The sequence below is a fragment of the Podarcis raffonei genome, chromosome 5, assembly GCF_027172205.1.
Source record: "Podarcis raffonei isolate rPodRaf1 chromosome 5, rPodRaf1.pri, whole genome shotgun sequence".
Taxonomy (NCBI): domain Eukaryota; kingdom Metazoa; phylum Chordata; class Lepidosauria; order Squamata; family Lacertidae; genus Podarcis; species Podarcis raffonei.
The window spans coordinates 30,071,719-30,095,105 of record NC_070606.1 but is presented as its reverse complement, the minus strand read 5'-3'; the positions used below and the strand labels follow the sequence as shown (position 1 = coordinate 30,095,105).

Below are 23,387 nucleotides of genomic sequence, written 5' to 3'. Positions count from 1 at the left end.
AAAATGCATGGGAACATACTCCATTTCCATAGGCCCACAGTTGGTAGTATAGTAAAGCAAAGCAGAAAATGTCTGGCTTACCTGTTTGCTCATCTGCAAGGCTACATCTGCTTTTTTCCTTCTTAGCCCTCTGCAAGCAAAAAAACCATTTGCTCACATACACACATACACATTTTGGCGGTTTTAAGGCTGACCTGCTTGTACAAAGATTTGTCAATGCAACTGGGTTTTAAAAATGAAAAGATAAAATAGAGTAGAATAAATATGCTTGATACATGTTTTTAAAAGCATTATATATGAATATAGTATAGGCATAAATGCATCTAACAAGCAGTAGCTTACAAGGTTGTCAAAATACACAATTTGACCTTAGTGCTTCTGCTTTTTACTGTTGCCAACTTACTAAAATCATACTAAAAAAATTACAAAATGCATTTTAATCATGACAGTATAAAGCTATAAAAGCCAAGAACCTCATTTTTGTACCCACCCTGGGGTAGTGGCATTTGTAGTTCTGATAGAATAGTATTTTAAAATATTCTTGGGGTATGCAGACATATAAATACCTATATTGGTTTTAAATCTAGCCCTTCTTAATTAAAATAGTTGGATTTTCTCCCCAATAGTAATTTATTTAACAATAGAAAACATAGTATATTTTGCTTTACGCACTTCTATATTCGCAAAAGATCATTCAGAACAGAGAGGAGAAATGTACTGATTTTGGTTGAAGTGATATGGTCTGCCTCTACAACTGTTTAATTTAGCTAGGGACAAGTGGCACTTCCAATAATTGTATATGAAAAGCAATCTCTCACTTCAGTGTAATAGCCAATCTCCACTTTCCCATGAGGCCATCTCTGTCTGAATTCTCTTTTTAATGGACAGAAAGAGCACTCGTACATTTCCAAAAATGAAAAAAGAAAGAAAGTGAAATAAAAGATTTGCCTCTGGCAAATGATTAATACTAATGTGCAAAACTGGTTGTTTTCTTTTTCTCTCTTCCTCCACCCCTTTTTCTTCCGTTTCCCTGTGTTGTGGATACATTGGTCTTTATGAAAACCTTACGAAATACATTTGAGAGGTAATGGTTTGTGAACTAAGGCTTGTTTCAAATGTAATGCTAGTGGTAAGCATGAGTGGAGCTCCATACAGTCAGTGTTCACATTTGTGAACACATTTGCAGTTATTTGGTGACATGCAATGTGAGTGTCCTAGTTCTGACTTTGACCTTGCTGTTGCCCTGCCCCATCGCAGTTAGCAGCAAGGACATCACTGTGAGGAGGCCTGCTCCGCAAGGCCCTCCTACCCCCTAGCTGCTCATGACTATATAAGTGCATGGCAACAAAGGGCTGCAACAACGTGTGGGGCTAGATTAATGTCTTTTACATTTCTCAGGCTCCACCCTTCCTTTCTGAATGAGAGGAATTCATTTTAATTTGCATCCAAAATTGGGAAGGGGAATGATGCTGATGTAAAGACTGCTTACCAGCTTCTGTTGGAAGAGAGGTTGTGGCCCAGCAAGAACATGGGTGAGATGGGGGGGGGAAGCTTCTGTTGCCCACATGGCCACTGGATGACACTGGCTCCTCCTCTTGCCACGGGATAGATCCCTATCCTTCTCCCTGATCCAAAGAAATAGCGTACCCCAGCAAAGAGGTCTGGGGAGGCGTTGTGTGTGAATACCCTGATGGGGCTTGATGGGCCACAGATGCCACCCCAAACAGCATCCTGGAGGAACCACCTGGATTTGACATGTGTCGTAGGTCGGTCCTTAAACCAGGATTGATCTTGATGGGGCCAGTCAAACTCGAATACAGTGGTACCTTGGGTTAAGTACTTAATTCGTTCCGGAGGTCCGTTCTTAACCTGAAACTGTTCTTAACCTGAAGCACCATTTTAGCTAATGGGACCTCCTGCTGCCGCTGCGCCACCGGAGCACGATTTCTGTTCTCATCCTGAAGCAAAGTTCTTAACCCGAGGTACTATTTCTGGGTTAGCAGAGTCTGTAACCTGAAGCGTCTGTAACCTGAAACGTATGTAACCCGAGGTACCACTGTACAGGGGAAAAGGCCTCCTGTTTGAAGTCCAAACAGGACAGGGGACACTTTTGTCCAAAAATGGGGAGATCCTATGGAATATGTCTTTCTCTTGCCTTTTTAGGACAGTTTTCTTTTCCTCTTAACTGAATTATGGAAAAATCTTTCCCACATCTCTTTTGAAGGGTCACCAGAGGCCAGATAGATTGCTTTGTGTTTGCATTCAATGAGTGACCAGTTGGCTTTCACATATGCAGTGCTAGTTAAAAACAGCAATGCAAAGTTGATTAGAATTACTTTAATTCTTAACTGGAACTTGTAAATATAGTTGGTAGTCTCCTAAAAGCTGTTCCTATTCATCATAGGATCAAGTCATTATTTGATTAAAAAAGTATCCAGTCAACTAATTCATCTTTGCCCCTTTGGGTAATAGGAAGAATATATTAGGCTACATATTCCCCAGCATAACTTCAGAGATTACAGCTTTTAAGTATCATGAATATGTATAAACTTCACATCAAAACTTAACGGTCATGAAAGATTGTTCTCTTTCCTTTCTTCTTTTTTCACTGATTGAGCATCTCTTAAGTTTTAGAATTTCTTTACACAGGTTGTTGGCCTGCATAGTTATTAAACACACTTGATAGTGCAATCCTGCACATGTCTGCTTAGAAGTAAGCCCTATTAAGTTCAATGAGATTTACTCCTAAGTAAGTGTATATAGGGCTGCAGCCTAAAACCATAACCCTCACACTACCTGTACTAGTCTTACTGAAGCAAATGGAATTACTTTGCAGTAAGTGATTTGAGGATTGTCTCCCTGCTGTTTGAAATACATACTCCCAACTGCGGGGGAGTTTTCATGCTTAATGTTACGGAGAAAAAAATATTCAATAGTTTGTCTGGAGGCTTCTTAATTTATTGACTGCATTTGTGTACACAGCTTTTCTGCCAATGCACTCAAAGGATGATGTATACAAAATTTAAAATAATGACATGGCTATCGATGGCAACTAGCTATGATGGCTATGCTTGGCCTCCACAGCTGGAGGCAGCAGTGTTGGAAAGCACAGTTGGGGAGATTGCTCTTATGTTCACATCCTGCTTGCTGATTTCCCGCAGGCATCTGATCAGCCTCTGTGGGAACAGGATGCTGTACTAGATGGGCCACTGGCCTGATCCAGCTGGCTCTTCTTTACGTTCTTATGACATGCAAACTAATACAGAAAGAAAAGGGGCTGGGGAAGGCAGAAGAAAACAACACTTTGATAAAACAGCTTCTGCTGGCCAGCCTCTAACAAAGTAAAATCTTGCAGACAGGGTTTCAATTTGTGCTTTCTGTTGGACTGGATCCAAATTATATTGCTTTTGAGTTTGCTGCATGAGTAGCATGAATTAGTATATCACTCTGGCTTTTCAGGAATGTGCCATCTGATTAGAGTTTTGAGTTGACGAAAGGATGCTTATATTCTGTTAATGGCTGCGGGTAGTTTCGTGAATGGACAATTTGCGGGTGGAGAAGAGCCCTATCCAGTAATTGTGGGGTTGTGTTTGGTAAACAGCTGCAAGGAGAGGATGTTTATTCTCTGTGTGTTTAGTGTGGGGTTGCAACTCTTGGTTTATTCAGTTTTTATGGGGCATCCACATATTGTTGCCATTATTCAAACTGGAGAAGGTTTGGCTTAATTTTTGTTTATTCAAAGGGCGGAAGAGTAGTGCAGTCTTCTCAGCTGTAGCTGCCCTTAGGGCTTGCTGTAGCTGGTGGGAATTGTAGTCCAAAACATCTGGGGGGCACCTGATTTGTGAAGGCTAGTTTAGGGGCAGACACAAACATCAGGTGGTTCTGCATTTTGTGCTAAAAGGAGCAAAAGCTGGCCCCTTGGCTGGGCTCCTGTTGATGTCCTTAGCTCCCTATACTGCATTGGTACAATGAACCATTTTGAAAAAAGCAAGGGAAATCTCTACAAAGTAAATCTGCGCCAGGGCCCAGGCAGCATTTTGGAGGCAGCAGCAGTGACTGCTTAAGCCACAGGGAACCAGCAGGCATGGCAGCAGGATCTGCCACCCCTGGATCATGGCAGGGTCTTGCCACCCGAGGCAATCGCCTGAGGATGCTTCATCATAACGCCGGCCCTGGGTGGGACATAACCTGGAAACCTAGAGGCAACATGTCCTGGGGCAGCCAAGTCACCCTATTTAGCACTGTTTTAGCTGTCAACTTCACTTAACAAAGCAAGCATTTGCTCCAGCTGCAAAAGGAGGTCTCTGGGGTGAATTGAGATGTGGAGGGACCTCACACCAAGGAGCGAACAGCCTGCCAGCTTCTTTCCAGAGGCCAGTGGCTTCTTTCCAGGGGTCAGTGGTTGCAAGAAGATTTCCAAGCACACTTGTACTTAAATGCCGCCCTCTAGCAATAATTGTGGTCCTGTCTGGCCATGTCCATGGATGATTAGGAACGCCTGCAAACAGTTGCCTTGTCTTTAGTGTGGCATTACATGATCACAGTCTTTAATGCCTTTACAATATTTCCCTCATAGAGTCATAGAGTTAGAAAGGACCTTGGGTGTCACTAATTCAGCTCCCTTTTCAGTGCAGGATCTGCATGACTGATGGCTGTCTAACCTTTGCTTGAGTCTCTCCAGTTTACCAGCCACCTCCACACTGATAGTCTTTTTCACTGATACTGTTGGAAAGTTTATCCTAATGTTAAATGAAATATTCATTGTGATTGGGCTGGCTTGAGGTTCTTGACACGCAAATGAAATATTCATTGCGATTTCCACCTACTGACTTGTCTTGTCCTCTGGAACAACACCATACAGGTTTGCTATATCTTCTGCAGTATTGCCTTTTGGATATTTGAAAATCTCTTCCTCCCACAATAACAACAACCCTTCTCTTTACCAAGCTAAACATAGGCTGGATCTACACTCATCTCAAAAACACTAATAAAAAAAACACTATAAAAATATAGCTCCCAGTGGAATTTCCCATTGGCGACAGATCGCTGCTTTACAGCACCCTCTGGTGTCACATTTCTATAACACATTTTTAACGTTATAACTCATCAGTGTAGATTATTCCTTTCTCAGCTCTTCCAACCACTCATCATAGGACTTGATTTCCAGAGCTTTTCACCATTCTGGTCATTGTCCTCTGGATATACTCCAGCTGATCAGTATCCTTCTTAAAGTGTGGTGTCCACAGTACGACACAGTACTCCACATGTTCCCTTAGCATGCAGGATAGAGAGAAACTATTAACTGCAATAGCTATATATCTATATTATATATTTGATGAGAATGGTAACGATATAAAACCAAAACATGAGGCTTATTGGGAAATGCATGTATATGGTTATTTTAAAAGAGACCTTATTGTTGACTTTGCACTGGCAAGATAAATGCAGGATGCTAATTTTCCGCAAGGTTAGTCTAAAATTGCATCTACCATACTAGCTCCTCTGAAACAGGTACTACTGTGAAAATGAATGTAGAATTTGGGTTATGGTTTCTCTGACTTAGGAATTAAGTTTGCTATTCTGTTTCATGTACAAAACTCTGTATCCTGGTTTCTTCATTCAACACAGTGGTGCATTTATTAGGATGGTCTTCCCACAGAACATTCCCTAACTTCAGCAGTTATGGATGCCCCTGAGCCCCCAAACTCTGTTCAGCCAAGAATGAGGGTAACAAATAAACATTTGTGTTAATCAATGAGATTTTTGCTGTCCTTCTGCTGTGCTTCTAGGGGAACCTCACATGGAACATCATAATAAGAACAACTTTGTTTATATAAATCTTCATGTGTCATGACTTCTACCTTGATTTTCCTTGAGAGGCTTTCAATAGTGAGACAGCATACATCCATATTTTCCTGGCCTTTATAATAATTTATAATAATAATAATAATTTATTATTTATACCCCGCCCATCTGGCTGGGCTTCCCTTTATTGCCCTTTATTGCATTCCGTATCCATAGTGCTGCCCTATCCATTATTAATCCATAGAAGGAATCTTGCACTATCAATGTAGATTAAACATTAAATATGTTAAAGGTCAAAGAAACCATCACAATGAAGATGAATTGAGAGCTATCAAAGTCCAGACAAGTACACTTGATATTTGTGGTTTAGAGTTTTGAAAATGGAAGAATAATAGGAAAAAAAAATTGTTCACAACTGCCTGCTGTGAAGCTTGGATGCAAAACTAAGTAGCAAATTTAAGCCAGGGTGGAGGAGAAGGAGGAATGGGTGGGCAGAGCAAGAATAATTTTGACCAGTCCTCTCTTCCTCAGTGCAGGGGGAGGAGGCAGAACCATCCAATGCCAGGGAAGCCCTTTCAATGCCCAAGGAAGGAGGAAGCTGCACAGCACAGACTGAGCAATCAAGGGAGAAGGGAAGCCATGCATTGTCTCTGATGCAACAGCAGCACCTCAAGAGGCTAGTGCAGACCCAGCTCCCTAGAAGGAGTGCCCGGCATCAATCCAGGAGCTCTTGGTGGGACAGGCAGTTCTCATGAGTAGCTGTACTTTCCTGCCTGTTTAAAAGTGTGGCAGGTAAGCAGGGCCAATTGTTGATACAACTTCATGCTCCTGTGCAGTCTTAAGATCAGAACTCCTGATCCTGAAGCCTTGGCCCCCTGGCCTTGTCCCTGAACTGCCTTCAGGGCATGGGTGTAGCCAGGGGGCAGGAACAACAACAACAACAACAACAACAATTTATTTATACCCTGCCCATCTGGCTGGGTTTCCCCAGCCACTCTGGGCGGCTTCCAACAAAATATTAAAATACAGTGGTCACTTAACTAACTGACCAAGAAAAGTCCTGTCACCCCTAACAAAAACCCTGGCTATGCCCATGCTTCAGGGAATGCTGAAGCTTCTCTCATAAGTTGGTTTGATATTTGCCTCATTGCTGGTGCCCAGACTAAACAAAATTCTGCCCTTCTGCTTTTGCTGAGTTTACACTGTCAAAATAAAGTTTGTTTTCTTACTTACAAGAAAGGACACCTTTTTTTGTTCTTGGGCAGGAGCCAGGATGCCTCCCAGGGCACATGCTGCAGTTGGAAGCCCCACACTTAGTCCTGTGCCAGATAATGCTGGCCTCTGCCCACTGCTGCCACTCAACCCACTACCCACCAATGCCATCTGCTTTCCCTCTCCTAATCTGCGCCCCCCCCCCCCCGGCACCATCAAAAGTGGAAGCTTTGCTGTATCTGGGATGGCATGTCAGTACCCACAGCTGTGCCCCTCTTTGGCAGACTCTGCAAGTGGTCACCCTGTTATATCATGCAGTTACTTCCCATCTCAACAAGAGACATACTCATATGCTCTTGAACATGCCTACATAAATGAAAAAGAGACTGTGCTGTTTCTGACCAATGCGTTTTGCACTCTGAAGCTGATGCTGTTTGCCTGATGTCATTATGACATCATGTTGATGCCTAAAGAGGAGGGAATGTGACCTCATGCTGCCAGAACAGTGACTGACTCCTGTGCCCTTATGTTGATGGAAATAGAAACTGACCAACATACCATCACATACCTGCTAACCACCTGAAGGAGAAAGCAGGCAGTGGCCCCTTGCCCACATGCCACTATTCTTTACACCTTAAAGCAGAAAAATTCTTAACAGTCTGTTTCACTCTCCCATTCTCTCAAATGTAAGTTTAACCTCTCATTGGGAAGACAGGCAGACAAGGAAGCATCACTGTCAACCAAAGCAATCTAAGTAAGGTATGAGATGGTTGTTTTCTAACTTATGATGGCTGCTGGTGGTACAGTCTCTCTGTGCAATGTCTGCCTCCTATCAGTTATTTCTCTAGTGAATAGGAGGCACTGGAAAGCCATCAGCCATCCTTTGTGGTATAACAGTACATTAGAGATCCAGCTTGAGAAGAGTTGTAGTCCCACAGAGAAAAAATGGGCAAGTAAAAGCAAATCAAGTATAAACACTGAAAACAAATAAGCAAACATTTAAGCCTAGTCTGTACTCTGGTTTTGATATTAGCTGTATGAATTACCTAGAGTGGGGCTTGTGTACCTGGTTGCTGTCAGTTATGCTTGCCTATTTTTGTGCACCAGACATGTGCAGTGAGAGTTGTGTGTGTCTCTAATGCAATACTCACAGGAGAGGGGAGATATGAGAGAGGCTGGCAGTCATGCCAGTAAGAAGAGGGGACCGTCAGTATCAGAAGTTGCTCTGTTTTGGATTGGTTGCCTATCTCCAGGATTTGATTTGTCATGCCAGCCAGCCCTCTAGACTAGCAGTGCTATTGGTGAACACCAGATCTTCCACTCATTCACCATTTGGTTGTGGATGAACCAACGTCCAGCTGGGTGGTCTGGATGTGACTCAGTTCTGTCCACCTGAGTACTTGGCACAGCACCATCATAGCCTTGATTGGAGGAGTTCTTGTTGCCCACCAGGATTCAATCACCCTTGCCAGGAGACCAGCCTGGGTCCTGGTCAGAGGCTTTGCACATAGTACTGGACCAATGAGATAGAGTAGGGATTCTGGTTATATACCATCCACCCTGCTGCATAGCAGTCTTCTTCCCTGAGATGGCAGAGATAGTTTTCAGGATGGTATTAGCTAACCTCAGGACACCAGGCTGTTTTCAACTAATCTGGTCAAGTGGAATGCAGGAACTATCTCTAGTGCAACAGAGCTTCCCCCCTTCCCCACCCCTGCGACTCCACCATATCTGCTTTGGGGGGTTGAGAGGACCCTAGAACAGACTTATGAAATCCTAGGGATTCCTGAATGTCCTGGCATCTTTTTTTGATGGTGTGGCTGGCAACCCTATCAGTACCCTAGTCTTGCTGTGGAATGATAAGATGGAAGGGGCAACTGACATGGTCACTCCTGAGCTCCCTCTCTATGATTGCTTTTCTGCATTGATTAAGGTGAACCGCTGACATGGAAACCTGGCTGGTGAGACATTTCGGGAGTTCTATGTGAATCAGATCAAGCTAACAGGAGGAGGTTTCATGTTCATTATAATATATGTTCAATACATGTTCATTATAATATATACATGTTCATTATACTCAATAAGGTTTGGAGAAGCTAATGAAATATATTAAAAAATATTTAAAAATAGAAAAGCTAAAATATAAATATATAGATAAATAATCCAATGCTTATAAGCAAGAGAACAGAGTTTTATAAAAGAGCAGAAACAAGAGACCTATAGTGAGGGCTTTAGTTTAAGCAGCAGAGATTTATGATATTTATAAAGGGTTATGGAGGAGTTCCACTTTCTTTGACAAATAGTTTGGTTTAGCCATTTTGGGCCATTGTACACTTGTGGGTACAAACAGTATATCAGACTTCTTAAAGCTTATTTTTCTTGATATGGCTGTTAAAATCTCCCAGCAAAACACATTATTTAATATCCACTTTCTCTAGCCCTTTGTGATTTCCAGTGACACAAGTCTGCCACTTGAGCCAGGTAAAGGGAGTACTGTTGGGTTATGGCATGGGATGAAATAGGAACATGTCTATGTCAGGTGTACTGCCCTGAGTAGCAGGAAACAAGGACAACAGATAATTTGACAGGAGGATATGTGTTACATTTATATCCACACTGAAATGTGCTACTTACTAACTTGCATTTATGTTTTTGCTATGCCAGATGAAGAACATATAGTTCAAAACTATCCCTTACTATAAGTGACTATTTTGCCCAAATTCGTTGTTGGATTGTGGTGCTGGTATTTTGTGGACTGCTAATCTCAGATCTAGAACAAGGAAGAGAAACTGGCACAAATTTAAATGTTACCGGTATTTGTGTTAAAAATAGCACTGAGTTACTTTTAGTACAAATAATGGACACTTCTTTATTTCTTTTTTTTAATTTATATGCTGCCTTTTTCTTTAAAAACATATATAATATAAATAAAACAGGCATCCCTAAGCAATAATACTGCTCTGTGTTTGTATCATGCAGGATGGGGACCCTGTGGTCTCCCAGATGTTGTAGGACTCCCAACTCCCATCAGTCCTGTTAGGTTCCCCACTCTTGGTACTGTGTTTTCAAAATGATTCTCATACATTATCTACCTGTATTACAGATGGGAATACTGAGGCTGGGAGTCTGCCTGTTAGTAATATGGGCAGTAATGTCAAAGCGGGCTCTGTGAAATAATTACTTTTTAATGTCAGCAAATGCAGGTTGCTGTGAAGCAGGTTCTGAAGAAGAATATGGTGCAGGACAAATGCATATTGGCTGATGTGTAAACGTTTATGGTTCCTGGGATCTTTTCATCCTTTTATGGGGGTGCTTGGTGAGATACATATATGCTGTGCCATTTACATGACTGAAGCTGCAATTCTGAAAACACTTACCTGGAAGTAAGTCCCACTGAACTCAATGACGTTTCCATGTATGGGATTGTTCAGCATGGCCACAATGCTCTACATATTTACTTAGGAGTAAGCCCTGGAACTCATTGGCACATCTCCCTGAGTAAATGCATCCTGGATTGTGCTGCTGCTTTTGTTTTCCTCAATGATAATTTAGGAAATACTTTCTGCAGATTTTAAGATGCAGTTGCAGAAAAAGTCTTGCTTTTGAAGCATATTGCTTGAGTTTAGATGATTTCTTTGTCAGCAGAATATATCAGCCCTTATCTAGTGGCTGTGAACATTAGTATTTACAGTCAATATACTGTGCAATAAACTGACAAACCAAATGGGATTTTTGTTTACTTTAACAGCCCTGCATTTATCTGATGCTGTTTAGATCTCATTAAGTCTCCCTTTCCTGAACTGCTCTCATGGGCCAGCTGAATAGGAAAGGTAGTGTCAAAGCACTTTATAAATCCATTAGGCTGAAAGGTCTTAGGTTTCTAACATTATAAATTCGATATCTTGCCTTTAGTTGCAATGTTTACATTAATTAAGAGTTCTCACAATGCCAGAATACTGACTTTAATTACAAAAAGTTTAGTCTGATCTGAAAGTAATCTATCGGGTCCAGCATCTTTACCCCCACAGTGGCCAAGAAAGCTTACCAGCAGACTCCTTCTTCCACTGCTTCCCAGCTACAGCCATTCAGCAGCATGCTGCCTCTGAACCTGACAGTAGCATATAGACATTGTGGCTATTGTCCAAAACGACTTTAAATCAATTTAACAAAGTGACACGTCTTGTGGCAGTAAATTCCATATATTAATGTTGTGTTATGTGAAGAAGCATTTTCTCTTGTCCTGCAAAACAGGAGCTTTGGGACAGAACCTCTTTCCTTGGCTCTCCTTAATGGCCCATCACCCAGGCAATTGCCTCACCTAGGAAGCTAACTAGGCTTATATTTTAGCATTTGTTGGATCCAGGGGTTAGAAGCATCCAGGGGTTAGAAGGGCCTTGGCAACAACCTTCTCTACCCCCCCCCCCGAACTCATAACAATACATTTGCTAGCCTATAAGGTGCCATAAGACTCTTATTTTTCTGCTTCACAATAAATATGTTTGACATACTCTACCAAAGAAAATGAGGAATAGACACTCCGCAGCTTTCAAGAGAATGGGTATTCCAAAACCTTTGATTAAATGCAGTTAAGGTCTTGTCCTTTGCAGTTAAAGGCAACTTTTATTTTAGGACTGTACCAAAATGGATGCCAATTTTAGTAAGGGGATAAAAAGTAAAGGTTCCACTATGAATACTTTCCACACCGTTTCTTTATTTATTGAGTAGCCAATTCATCCATTTAGTACCTTGACAAACAAAATTACAGTGAACATTTCAATAATTATATGATTCCGTAAGACACTTCCCTCGTTAACAAGACAGTTACAGCGGCAGTAGGGCAAAGATAATCATCCTGTGGGTATACTGTGTAATCTTTTCAAATCAATAGCAGATGTGACATTAATAACATAGTACATAACTAAAATAATCCTTTTCCTAGAAGGAAAATAATTTAGTAGTGCAATCCTATATACTCAGAAGTAATCCCCATTGAGTTCAGTGGCTCTTACTCACAAGTGACTGTACGATTGAAACCTAAATTATGCTTTCTATGATAATTTTAAAAGGCATGCATATTCTAAGGGAATGAATGTTCAGATTTGTGGTGTAGTGCCTGTGGTTATCAAATATAAATATGCAAATTTTGAAAAATGTCTCAGTAGAATAACGTTTAAACATACTTCTTAAATAGTATAGAGGCTGATAAACACAGTGGCCTGGTTTGGATAATCATTGAGACTTCGTAAACAATAGTTTTTGAAATCAGGTTGGGCATCAGGTCTGAACTTCACCCCTTCCCTCCTCCCATCATGCATCTTTAGTATAAAGATCCTGGGTCATATTAATGTGGTGTGCACATTCCCGTTTACTCTGTATTCCGTGCACTCCCACCACTGGTCTGGAAAGTGGTGTACACACATTAGCCACAATCCTTATCTATCCTATTGTTTCTTATGAAATACTGCATTTTGATGCACACCCCCCCCCGCAACACAGGTTTGATCCAAATTGAGAGAAAACATGTCATAGCTTCTTTTTAAGCCAGTGATGTCTACACAGCCTAATCCAAAGTTCCTGATTATATCTGAACCAGGGAACTCTGGCTTTATTGGTTAACTGACATTAGGCCAGTGTTCCCTAGTAATAGGGAACACTGGTTTAACTCAAGCCAGACTCTACATGCTGAAGGCAGCTTAAAGAAGTGGAGGAGAGAGAAGGGGTAAGGCGAGAAGTGCTGGGCCAAAACACCCATTCACACCATAACCATAGTTTGTGAGGACTTGAACAATTGTCTGAGCTGGGAATGATGGATGGGGGTGGTAATTATATTGTAACATGAAATATGTTATTCCTAACTTTTAACATAAAGAATTCTAAATGATATAGAAATTATAGTTAGAAGAGTAACCAAAATTTTGTGTGCTGGCTATTGCTCAGTATTTGACATCCAGAAGAGCTCTGCTAAAGCTCAGTTTCACATTGAAAAAGAGGTTGAAACATCAACTAGCCTTGTAGTATTATTTTATTGCATGTCGGAGGTCAGTTTTTCAACCCAGTGAAATATAGTTTCCCCCCATAAACCAAATATTCCACTCTATATAAGTTATAAACCACAATGAAAATGTATACAGCATTCATAAATACACATAAAAGCACTGTTAAATAGAATCTCTATATACCTCAATAGATCTTCCTCCTCAAAAATATAAACAGGAACCATTATTTATTAGTAAGCATATAGGTTCTCTGACAAATTTTTCATATAAATACAATGCATCTGTGCTTAAGACTTCCTGCAAGGACATATAAAGGTGTATAGAAAGAAACAAAAAGAATACTGCAAGCAATCTAAACTGGCACAGTCATCAAGGATTTAGTACAATACTGTGGCCTGTGTTTCTGATGTAATTCATATATTCCTATAACCTTGGGAAATTGCACCCCAAAATTACTCTACTTGCTTTTAGCTTGTTTTCTTATAAGCATCTTCGCAAGAGGGGTGGAAATACAGGTGGTCATTAGCTGACTGGCTAAGTTGTTTAACTAGCTTCCTGAGCAGGGCCGATCCTACTGTGAGGCAGAGTGAGGCAGTTGCCTCAGACGGCAATTTCTGAGAGGTGTTAAGTGGTTAGAAAGGTGTACTGCATGGTCTGCCCTGCAGACTCTGAGCTAGTTTGCTCCCCTAGCATGGTTGGCATACCAGTGAGACAAACTGAAGCAACCCACCTTGGGCAGCATTCTCCTCTCACCCCAGCAGGGCATGGGTCCAGATCTGTGGGGTAGAAGCGTTGGTGGCACTTGTCTCAGGTGCCTAAGGGTTTGGGGCTGGTCCTGTTCCTGAGAGTAATTAATAGTTATCTTCTACGTTTAAGTGCTGCTATATATCAAACCAGTGTATACTGGTTTTTTGTAATTCTTGCAGGATAAATTATAGTTTCCAAATCTCTTTCCTCTCCTGCCAAAGGAAATAAGCTGCACATTTCTTTAGCCAGAGTAGTTATCTCACCTGGATCTGAGGCAACCAGTCCTTCCAAGGACTAAAAATCCACATGGTCCTTCAGTGCCAACCAGGCCTGTCCACTTGTGAGGTGAGGTGCCTGCCTTGAGTGGCAGAAGTGCAAGAGGTGTTGGCCACCTACACCACCAGTGGCACTGGTTTCTAGGGTGATCTCATGGAGTGTACAAAATCTCACCAGAAGATGCTGGTGCTGCCAGCACTTTGGAAGTGCCGCCACCCAACACAAGTAGGAGAAGTGTGTTGCTTGTGATGGGGTGGTGATGACAGAGGGGGCACGTTCCTGTTTTGCCTCAAGTGGCAAAATAAGACCCACAAAGTCTGGTGAAGTCCACCCATGTGCTCAGTAGCAAGGGAAGGAATTTCTCCCTACCTTGAAGCAGGTGGGCTCAGCAGCAACAAGAAAACCATTCCAAGCAACATGTGCTTCTAGTTGTACTCGCCATTTTAATCTCCCAAAATGCCTCTGGGGCCTTGATGGAGCAATGAAAGTGGGCCTACCAGCACATGTGGTTGGGCTATTAACCTACACACTTACACCTGCAGGGCTGGCTCTATGATTAGTTCTTGTGAGGTGGCTGTCTCAGGCAGATGATTTAGGGGTCATGAAGCAGCTGCAAATCATTATTGAATTGTATTTATTTTATTGCCAAGAGGTGCTTGTGGGATTTTCTACCTGAGGTGTCAGAATAACTTGGCTGGCCTTGGGTACTATGCACTTGGTGTTGGTCAGGAATGCCATTTTCTGCTCTTCCTCGTGCAGCAAAATGTCTTGGGCTGGCTCTGAATGGCATGGGAAAGTGCCAGTTGAAATCAGTTCCCATGCGGCTCTGCATATATGAAAAAGGGGCTCTGCTATTTCCTTCAGGCCTGTCCTGTGTGTAGTATCTGAGCTTGAGGAGAATAGTGACAGATCCACTAGATCAGTTTGGCTCTATGATCAACTGCATGTGGGGGGAAGCTAATGCATAATAACCAACTGGGAATAAGCTAATTCAAATGGATTTTAAACTGTTATAGAAAACACTAGGTCAATGGGTCCAATCAGGCACAGAGTTAAAGACATTAAAGTCCATTGAACTTAGAGGAAGTTTACCTTAAAAACCCTAACATATCCCAATATAGAATCATTTTTCAACATAGGAGCCAACTCCTAGGAGCTGTGGCCCCCACAATAAAATATTTGAGGGGGTTGGACCATAGCTGTCAACTTTTCCCTTTTCTTGCGAGGAATCCTATTTGGAATAAGGGAATTTCCCTTTAAAAAAGGAAAACATTGACAGCTATGGGCTGGACCCCCACAAAGTTGATGGCCATTCACATTCAAATGCTGTGTGCACACTATTTCATGTGACTGGTTTTGCGGTGTGGGGCTTACCTGTGCCCTCACAATATTTTATTCAAGTCGGCACCCCTGCTCTTCAAACATTCAAAAGAATGGGTGGGGGCTCAAGCTGGGTAAGGGGTGCAGGGACTCATGCATTTCCAGACCTGTGAAGATCTGCAGGGAGAGATCTTGCTCCTTGCCCAACAGGTTCTAACCATGTTCGACTGAATGTTGTTAACATCCCATTGCAGATCCTTGTGTTCTGCACACACAGGTAGGGGCAGAGCCTGTTCCCCCATGGGGATGTTGGGGACATGGCCAGTGCATGTGTACCTGCTTTTCAGACCCACACATTGCTTTGAATGCTTGAAGAAGGTTTCTGTATTAGAATGTGACCATTCTATATTTAAAAATAATAATTAGATGGCCACTCCAGGTGTTTGGGAAGGCCCAGATGTAGTTCAGAGAATGAACTGCAGAGCAGTTTTTCAGTACCCTTTCAGCTTCCTTTTGGAGAGGTTGCTGGAGGTGTTGGGGTTGATGAAGCCAAATTAGTGGTAGCTATCATAATGGATTTCTGCATAACAGGCAGTATTCAGTACTGTACTAGTCCTACTCAGACTAGACCCATAGAAGTTAATGGACATGGCTACCTTAGCTTCGTTGATTCCAGTAAGTCTACTCTGAGTAGGGCTTAGATGAATACCACATATAAAGTGGGATACAACAAATGAGGCCAGCTGAAGCCCTCTTCAAGGAGTTCTGCTTCCCCAGTGGGGCTTTCCCCACTCTTCTCCTTTCTGCATCCCCCTAAATTGGCAGCGGGGGGGGGGCAGGTTGGCAGAAGCCCCAGAACAGCACACAGAGGTAGGAGAGGGGCATCGTTCTGTTTGGCAAAACGACAGATTGATTGTCTTTGCACAACACTGAATTTCTCCCATAGTTTTTCATGCTTGTGAATAGTTAGCAATGCTATGTTTGAGCCTATATTGAGCCTCTACAACATAATTTATGTTTCAAATTGGGATGTATTTGCATGGTGGTTATTTTTATATTTTTATGTAGCCCATCAGCATGAATGACTTTTATATCACCATGGAGTCTCTGCACTTAGGAACTCCACAAGGGTGGAGCTAATGATAGAAGCAGTGGAGAGAGAGCTTCTAGTTGTTGGATACCAGGGATACTGAATTGCATGCATATCTTAGACACAAGTAGAAAGTCTTTGTTCAGTATAGGATTTCATACAGTGCCTTTGCCAGCACATCATCTCCTTTTTTATGCATGCACATGTATTTTATAGGGCAGGTGTAAGGAACTTGTAGCCGTTCAGATGTTGATATATTCCAACTCCAGCCAGCTCCGGTCAGCATGGTCAATCGTAAGGGCTGATAGGAGCTGTAGTCCAACAACCTCTAGAGAGCCACATATTCCCTGCCCCTTTTGTCAGGGAAAGAAGTGACTTCTGCTTGTATGTGTCATTCAAGTGTGATGTACTTCACATGTATTTTGTAGTCAAGGATCTACAAAATGCACCAAAGCAGTCCTAAGAAGCAGTTCTTTGCCTCATTTTATTCAAAGGTGTTATTTTCACAGCAGGATATTTTGGGCATGTCAGTCTTCTCCATTCTTATTGGTTTTTAAAGCAGCCATCTATGTTTTAGAGGACAGTAATATAGAAAAAAAATCAACATTAAAGATATCAGATTCTCCCATTTTATGCGCATCACTTCTCCCCCCCCCATCCAAACCTCAAGTAGGAGGGCATAATTCAATTGGCCATCTATTTCGATTGATAGTTTGGGAAGATATGGAGGCAAGTTAGTAAGCTTTCTCATAACAGAATGATAGAATCACATTGTCAAATCACCAAAGCTATGATTGTCAACCTAATGAAAGCAAACCTGGACACGGAAGAATAAGAGACAGAGAGATAGCTATATTTATCATACCACCACACTGTGCAGGTTTTACAAATTGTGTATGACATGCAATCTATTTACCAAACTGAGGGAGGTGACCAGTTTTGTTTTCTCTTGAGTCAACTTTACAGATTGTGAATTGGAAGTCAGTGTGAACTAAAACTCTAGGGCTGATATATATGTGCTTTTTTCTTTCTTTTTTGTGGTGGTGGTGGGGACACCCTGAGCTGTGTGGCTATCACACATAAAATCACCTCCAAAGGCAGCCTTGGACAAAATGGAATTATTTACAGTGGTACCTCGGGTTACATACGCTTCAGGTTACACACGCTTCAGGTTACAGACTCCGCTAACCCAGAAATAGCACCTCGGGTTAAGAACTTTGCTTCAGGATCAGAACAGAAATCGTGCTCCGGCAGCGTGGCAGCAGCAGGCCTCATAGCAGCCTCAGTAGTCTAGGTTTATTAACCACATTCAGTAGCACAACAAGAAAATAAAATGAATCTTGGCCTATTAACAGTGTGTTCAGATCAGCAGTCATTATCATCATTCTAATACAAGTCTTCATACAAATTCCCTCCTTGAAGTGCAGGTTTGGATTTTTTAAAAAAATAAAAATTAATTCTGAATTTGCGGTTTCCCCATAAACCCCACCTCTCTTGATAAATTATATATAATGTAAAAAAAAGTGTAGAGAATGGAGAAGACACCTTAAGATGGGACTGTTAAATAATTGGGTCCCAGGACTTTAAAAAGGCCAGTTTTATCATCTAATTAATAAAGTTAGCAGTAGACCTTACATGAATCTCTAACGGTATCAGAGGTATACATCTATTATAATTTTTATTTAAAGGGCTCCAGTCATTGAAGGAGGGACAGGGTGAAACCTCTATTTGGACCAATTATAGAGGATATTTTTCATTCTAATGAGAGACAAGCTTCTACATCATCATCATAATAAATGAAATGGAATATTAATGAGAAACAAAGAGTGACCATAAAAATTTGGGAGGATCTCAACTGCTTGCCATCAGGTGTTGAGTAGCTGACTGTATAAAACAGTGCATCTGGATACATTATTTGGGTCTACAATATACTGCTTTGTGGATAAATACCTTTGCCAAAGCAGTTATTATTGACTTACATGATATACAATGACAAAAATAGCTTTTGTTTATGGTAGCAAAAAACTAATGCAAATAAATGTTCAAACAATAAAAATATCAGTCTCCTTGTTTCAAGATAAAATATGGTCTTCCTACATATCGTGGCTTTTGATCTTGCCTCTGAAAAGGCTTCTTTCAAATGTTAACTTGTTTTCTTTGCTCAGCATTGTTGTATTTTGAAGCTTTAAATGATATTCGTATATCCTTTAGTTTCTGGTTGGTTTTTTCTCACTAAGTAACTTCAGAGAATGAGAAAACTACTGTTTAGAAATTAAAATATCCCTGGTGTTATACCTTAAACCATTTTTATCTCATGTGCAGTAATACAGCATATTGCTGTTTTGCCAGATAGGTTTATATGTTCTCGAACTCATCACATTTTCTCACTTTTACCCTTCAGGAACTTCATCTTATTTTATATGCATAAAATATAAATGTTCTTGTTTCCATTAAAATGGCAACAAAATAAAACCTTGTCAAATTCATGCAGTAGAAAGCAAATTTTAATAGAACTGATAATAGTTGTCTGTACAGTGTCTTCCTAAGTCATGAACAAGCTCAGCTTTATTGGGAGGTAACAAGTTCATAAACTTCTTTTCTGCCCTGTAGAGGAACTTGTATAATAATAAATATGCTCTGGAAATTCAGAACCAAAAGGCAGTAGTGATCCCATGCCATTCCAAGTTGTTGTTGTTGTTGTTGTTGTTGTTATAATAAGTAATAATATGTCGCCCATCTGACTGGGTTGTCCCAGTCATTCTGGCCAGCTTCCAACAAATTAAAGCGTCAAACTTTAAAAACGTCCCTATACAGGTCTGCCTTCAGATGTCTTCTAAAAGTCAGATAGTCATTTATTTCCTTGACATCTGATGGGAGGGCGTTCCACAACTACCAAGAAGGCCCACTGCCTGGGTCCCTATAACCTCACTTCTCACAATGAGGGAACTGCCAGAAGGCCCTCAGAGCTGGATCTCTGTGAGAGTAGTTATGCCTCTCTACTAATAGAAGACACATTTCATAGTTAGAAACAGAAAAAGATAAATCCTAAAGGTATTAAGATTAGATAATTAGACATGCTCAATGGTTATAATTTCCCCATGCTAAGGATTAGCCAGATCAGTGGTAGTGCATTTCCAGCACAAACTACCGCAAGGTGTGCTGTTGTACTTTTTATCAAAGACACACAGATTGTAGTTTATCCTTTTGGGTGGAATTAGTATATCTGGGCATCTGTTGGATTAGTTTTGGTAAATAAGATTAAAGAAACATAGTTCTTAGACAAAATATTTGGCTTTGTAAACTTCTGCTTGTCAAATGCTTAAGATTAAATGTGCAATTCAGACAGCTTATGCTGAATGTAAAGCTTATTGATTTGACATTATTGATCTGGTCCTGCAAAGTGCCCCCAAATATAATTGACTTAAATGAGATATAAAACTCTCAGTATTCAGCGGAGACCACGGAAGTGACTGTTTGCATTGAGCGGCGCAATGGTAAAGGAGGCCATAACAGGTCAGCTGAGCCTTAGCATATACAGAAATGTGGAATGACCTTCTTTGGGGCACAAACTTATTGGGAGGAGAAAATAAATAATACAAAAGTGCCGTATTGTGGGTTCCATTGTGCATTTGGCCTGGCAAAGTCATCTCTAAAGTTCTGCAAATACAAAATAATAAAAGTATGAAATGGAGCTTAAACCTATCTGGTTTTATATGTGTTTTTTGAACACAGATTTAGAAAAAACCACCAGTTTCTATTTCAAGAGACGTTTTGATCTGTAAGGACAGAGATGGCCAATAATAGGTGGAACGTTCCTCTTTAACCACGCCTTCGGTTGACTGACATTCAGTGCCCTTTTAAAATGTGTTGGAGGGGATTGGGTTGTTCTTGTTTTTATTTTGATTATGTATTTTGTGATTTTATATTGTGATTTTATCCTGTGAACCGCCCTAAGACCTGTGGGTATAGGGCAGTATACAAAGTTAATCAATCAATAAAATGTGGGATAATAGTGTCACAGTTACCCTAGATGTTTACATTCATTTATTTTGTCTCATTATCTATTTAATTAGTACACACACAGAGAGGGAGACTTTCCGTCAATGCAGTTGTCATACAGAGTTTGGGAGTTATAGTTTAAATGAGAAAGATGCATATAAATTTGAATGTATGATCTTGCATTACATCCAACCCCCAATGTTCCTTCCTACCTTCTTTCCTTGGGGTGCTGTGTGTTTTGCGGGGGATGAGATATCGGCAGAAAAAATGGGATGTCCTGTTGGAGGGGGGGCACTTGCAGGGTATGCAGTTTGGTTTCCCAATGCAAGTCAATGGGAGGCCCAAAGCTCTGGATATTTCTGGATATTGCTTTGGATTTGGGGTCCAAAGCAAGCCCCTTATGAAGCAATCTGAACTGAAGGGCTGGATCTACCAAAGTGGGCCCTGAAGCAAAGCAGGAGGGCCTCACACAGCAATAATAATAATAATAATAATAATAATAATAATAATATCTGTTTAGGGGGAAGCAGTTGCAGGGGGCAATTTTCAGTAAAAAAGCCATTGGGAATAGCCACTTACTCATGGGATATGGGGGGCTTTGCCGCCTGGTGCGGCTATGCCACAGATCATGGGACCCTAGGGGGTTTATAGTTCATACGGTTGGAGGGAGAGCATTGGGGCTACCCTCCTAGTCACACAATTATAACATGCTGAGGTCCATGACGTGGTCCAATCACATCAGGGCTGGAGAGGCTGGGTGTGGGTGGAGACCTGGCCAAAGCGAGCTCTGCTTCCTCACTATAAAAGGGAGTCCCGCTCTATCGTGTTATGGTCATGCCCAAAGATAAGTGGGCTGGAACTTGTTAGGACCTTGCTATGGAATACTTGGTCACCATATTCAGGGCCAGGGAGATATTTTTCCTGCAGATTATTTGGCCTGTCTGCAGGTTTTCACCTTCCTCCTATCAATTGTCACAACTTTGGTGGTTAAGGCATTGGGTCTGGATCTTTAACATCTGGATAGCCTGCTAAAGGGGTCTGGGAAGGAGTAGTGCTGTCTGGGAGCCCACACAGGGACTGATTGGGTCATAGCAGCTCTTCAAGAGGTGGCTCTGGAGGAAGCCTCATACTCGATGTATCTCCCCAGGGTGACCTCGTTTCCAGGGTCAACCCATCTATTATTAACCAGCACATGGGTTGGTTGATCTTGGATACATACCTAATGCCTTCACCAAAATCGGTTTACATCTGTAATCAATGAAGTTGTGGCCTATTTCATCCCAATACCAATGTCCTGTGTCTCATTTAATATGGTTGGCCCCCACCCCATGGCGACATACTTCTTGTGATTCAGCCTGCAATAGGGGGAACGGAGTTTTAGCTCTCAAAGAAGCATCCCTCATTTAAGTCACATGCTTTTGTGTGTATTATTGTGTGTATAATGGCTGTGTCGTCTTTTCTCACCTATGTCTCCTAACTTGAGCTGCTTAAATATTGATTGGGTAAATCCACTTTTATTATTTTTACTTTATATTAAAGAAACCCATAAAATGCTAACATCTTGCTTTCGCAATCTCAGTGAAAGGTGAAAGAATAAAACTCACCTCAGCTTATCATGGACCTCAACAGAATTTCATTTGCTTTCAGCAAGATCTAATTTGTGAGAATCTCAATGCAGCAAGAAATTTCAAGTGTAGAAGAAAGCTGGAGAAAAAAAAATGCTGTGAAATAAAAGAATGTTGGTGATGCTCATAACATTTTTGTTATGCGTTACTTTTAGTATGTGTACACCTAGGATATTTTAAGTGAACACAATGGTAAGCTTGACTGTGTGGCATTCATCTGTTTGAATGGCTACAGTCCTAACCCATTTACCTGGGAGTAAGCCCCACTGAATGCAGTGGGACTTCCTTCTGAGCAGATGGAATTCCAGATGGAAATGCAAATGAAGGTTGGAACTGATTGAGGAACGCACCACTGCTTAGGATCCAGGTCTCATTTTCTTCCCCTAGGGTTTCCTGTGCCCCATCTCCTATAGTTCAGGAGGGCTTCCCAATCCACCAGAGAAGCTTTTCCATGGGTGTAGGTGGCTGCAAGGGAGAGCATGGAACAGGGAACTTTGCTTCTGTGAATTTACCTTAACACAGCTAATGTGCTCTCTTCTGCCCCAAACTGGACTTTGAGCTACTATTTGGGTTATCCATTTCCCCCTTTTCTCTCATATAAGAAGTATTTCCATAATGATGGATATCTTCAAGATTTATGCCTCAGCTGCAAATGCTACTCTAATACAAGCAAGCATTTTTAATCATCTTATCTGTCAGGGCTGCAGTTTCCATCTGCATAAATCTAAGCTTTGTTACTGCTTTTTTTGTCTGAAGTTTGTTAACATCAGACTGGTTGCAGCAGAGTATTCAATATATTTTAACACTGCTGCATTTAACAAGACTCAAGTAATTCTGCATACTAAATAATGTTTTAAAATCTTTGCTAAAATATAGCTATATCTTTGTTACCCTAGATTGGCTGTCTGCTTGGAAGTTTAGGCTTCATCTGCAATGACTTTCAGTTTGTTTCTAGGTATAACCCAAAGTGCTAGTTCACACATACCTATAAAGTCCTAATGATAGGGCTGTGCTGGACAGCTTCTCTGGGCAATAGTAAGCTCCAGGAGTGGTCTCTTTGCAGAATTCGTTTCCTTATAACGAGAGACCAACGAAGACTTGCGCAGTCTTTGTAATATCTGTTTATCTGCAATTTATACAACGTAGGTCCAATTTGGCCCCTTGATGTTGTTTTCCCCAAACCATGTGCATCTGCCCCACACCTGATGTTATCTGTGGTATCAGGAGTGGGGCAGGTAGAGATTGTGCAATTGAGTTAAATCAATCCCTGCAGAAAATAATTTATAGATGATGACTCCAAATCTCGTGAATTTGCTG

At 41.3% G+C, this 23,387-nt stretch overlaps 1 protein-coding gene across 8 annotated transcripts in view; it reads left to right on the top strand.

The window, feature by feature from the left end:
• Positions 1-23,387, top strand: part of CTNNA3 (catenin alpha 3) — a 577,974-nt gene that overhangs the window by 355,783 nt on the left and 198,804 nt on the right. The window contains exon 1 of one of the 8 annotated variants that reach the window (XM_053388392.1): positions 7,592-7,776. The exons of the other annotated variants lie outside the window; for them this stretch is intronic. The gene's annotated coding sequence lies outside the window, so the exon portion shown is untranslated. Of the gene's footprint in view, positions 1-7,591; positions 7,777-23,387 lie in introns of those variants that run through there. 8 annotated transcript variants of the gene reach the window in all.